At 41.3% G+C, this 3,198-nt stretch overlaps 1 pseudogene; it reads right to left on the bottom strand.

Annotated features, from left to right (window-relative positions):
- Positions 1-1,478: 1,478 nt before the first annotated feature.
- On the bottom strand, positions 1,479-2,497 carry LOC103561375 (glyceraldehyde-3-phosphate dehydrogenase-like; annotated as a pseudogene).
- Positions 2,498-3,198: the final 701 nt, after the last annotated feature.

Raw genomic sequence — 3,198 nt, 5'->3', positions numbered from 1 at the left:
TGCTTTTGTTTTTTGCATCTATGAAGATGATCATGTGCTTTTTGGTTTTTTATTCTATTGATAAGATATATTACATTAATTAATTTTGGGATGTTAAACCAACCTTGCATTCCTGGGATCAATCCCACTTGGTCATGTGCAATTCTTTTTACATGCTGCTGGAGTTGGTCGACTAGTATTTTGCTGAGGATTTTTGTGTCTGTGTTCATAAGAGTGTTGGTCTGCAGTTTTCTTGTAATGTCTTTGTCTGGTTTAGGTATCAGGGTAATTCTGACCTGATAGAATGAGTTGAGAAGTATTTCTTCCTCTTCAATTTCTTGAAGAGTTTGTGAAGAACTGGTATTAATTCTTCTTTAAATATTTGAAAAAATTAATCGGTAAAGCCATCTGAGCCTGTAATTTTTTAATTAATGCTTCAACCTCTTTGCTTCTTATAGATCTATACAGATTATCTATTTCTTCTTGAGTCAGTTTCTAGAGTTTGTTTCTTTCTAGAAATTTGTCCATTTCATCTAAGTTATCTAATTTACTAGCATACAATTGTTCATATTGTTCCTTTTTTTATTTCTGTAAGGTCAGTAGTAATGTTCTCTGATTTTTGATCCTAGCAATTTGAGTCTTTCAGCTACAATATTTATTTCAAAGTATTTTCTACTTCCCTTGTGATTTCTTTTCTTTGGACCATGGGTCATTTTGGAGTTATTGCTTAATTTCCACACATCTGTGAATTTTCAAATTTTCCTTTTGCCATTTTTTCTTTTAAAGATTGGCCCTGAGCTAACATCTGTTGCTAATCTTCTTTTTTTCTTCTTCTTCTCCCCAAAGCCCCTGAGTGCATAGTTGTGTATTCTAGTTGTAGGTCCTTCTGGCTCTGCTACGTGGGACAATGCCTCAGCGTGTTTGATGAGTGGTGCTGGGTCCACGCCCAGGATCCAAACCTGCAAAACCCTGGGCCACTGAGGCAGAGCGTGCGAACTTAACCACTCGGCCATGGGGCCAGCCCCTGTCATTGATTTCTAATTTCATCTCATATCGTCTCACTTTCGTTTTCAAAAGAAGTTTTGCCTGGGTAAAACATTTTAGGTTACTATTTACTTTTTCTTTCTGTATTTTAAAGACATGGCTCCTCTGTCTTCTGACTTGCATTGTTTCTGACAAAAAAAATCTGCTATCCTTATTTTTGTATTTATTGTTTCTTTTTTTCTCTGGTTATTTTTAATCTTTCTCTTTATCACTTTTAAAAAGCAATTCATGATAAACCTTGGTGTGGTTTCCTTTTTTTTTTTTTTTGGCTGATACAGTGTACTTCATTGATGGTATATGACATCAATCAGGTTTCCTTAAGCCCCTCTCCTTCTCCAAGCAGTCTGGGATGGAAACTGAGTCAAGGACAAGAGATTTCAGTATGTTGAGAGATCGAGTTGGGGGAAGGACTCCCCAGCAGCTGAGGGCCTCTCTCTTTCTCTCATGCTCTTGCTGGGGCTGGTGATCCAGGGGACTCTTACTCCTTAGAGGCCATGTGGACTATGATGTCCACCACCCTGTTGCTGTAGTGAAATTCACTGTCATACCAGGAAATGAACTTGACAAAGTTGTCTTTGAGGGCAGTGCAAGCCTCAGTGTTGAAGGTGGAAGAGTGGGTATCACTGTTAAATCACAGAGACAAACTAGTCCTCAGTGTAGCCCAAGATGCCTGTTAAGGCATCCTTTGATGCCTGCTCTACCACCTTCTTAATGTCATCATATTTGGCAGTTTTCTCCAGACAGCAAGTCAGATTCATGACTGACACATTGAGGGTGAGGACATGGAAGGCCATGCCAGTGAGCTTCTCATTCGGCTCAGGGATTATCTTTCCCACAGCCTAGGCGGCAGCAGTAGAACCAAGGATGACGTTCTGGGCAGCCCCACAGCTGGTCATGCCACAGCTTCCCAGAGGGGCCATCCACCATCTTCTGGGTGGCAGTGATGGCATGGACTCTGGTCATGAGTCCCTCCACAATGCCAAAGTTGTCATGGATGACCTTGGCCAGGGGGGCCAAGCAGTTGGTAGTGCAGGAGGCATTGCTGACAATCTTGAGGGAGTTGTCATACTTCTCATGGTTCATGCCCATCACAAACGTGGGTGCATCTGCAGAAAAGACAGAGATGATGATGACCTTTTGACTCTACCCTTCAAGTCAGCCCCAGCCTTCTCCAAGGTAGTGAAGACCAGTGGACTCTAGAACATATTCAGCACCAACATCACCCCATTTGATGTTGTGGGATCTCACTCCTGGAAGATGGAGGTGAGACTTCCATTGATGACAAACTGCCTTGACTGTGACATTCTCAGCCTTGACAGTGCCATTGAACTGGCCATGGGTGGAACCATTCTGGAACATGTAGACCATGTAGTTGAGTTCAATGAAGAGGTCACTGATGACAACAATATCCACTTTGCCAGAGTTAAAAGTAGCCCTGGTGACCAGGCACCCAATATGGCCAAAACTGTTTACTCCAGCCTTCACCATCATGTCTCAGGGACGCAGCTGGCACTGCACAAGATGCAGCTGTCTGTCGAATGGAGAGGAGCAGAGAGCTTGTATAGTTTCTTTACGTTTATTTTGCTTCAGATTCACTGAGTATCTTAGATCTTTCATCAAATTCGGAAATTTTTCACTTATTTTTTTCCTTCAAATATCTTTTTCTATCCTTGTCGCTCCTTTGGGGACTCCAATTACACATATATATTAGGTCATCTGAAGTTGTCTCACAGTTCACTGATGCCATGGTGTTATTAATTTTTTTAATTTACTCTCTCTGTTTTATTTTGGATAGTTTCTATTACTATGTATTCAAATTCACTAATCTTCTGCCATGTCTAATGTTACATTAATCCATCTAGTGTATTTTTTTTCCCTGAGGAAGATTCGCCCTGAGCTAACATTTATTACCAATCTTCCTCTTTTATTTTTTTTAATTTTTTTTGGTGAAGAAGATTGGCCCTGAGCTAACATCCCTTGCCAATCTTCCTCATTTTGCTTGAGGAAGATTGTCCCGGAGCTAACATTCATACCAGTCTTCCTCCATTTTGTATATGGGATGCTGCCACAGCATGGTTTGATGAGTGGTGTATAGATCTGCACCTGGGATCTGAACCCACAAACCATGTGCCACCGAAGCAGAGCACACAGACCCAACCACTACTCCACTGGGCC

Source organism: Equus przewalskii, chromosome 1, assembly GCF_037783145.1.
Source record: "Equus przewalskii isolate Varuska chromosome 1, EquPr2, whole genome shotgun sequence".
Lineage (NCBI taxonomy): Eukaryota > Metazoa > Chordata > Mammalia > Perissodactyla > Equidae > Equus > Equus przewalskii.
Note: the sequence above shows the minus strand (reverse complement) of the source record. Positions and strands in the feature narration are given on the sequence as shown.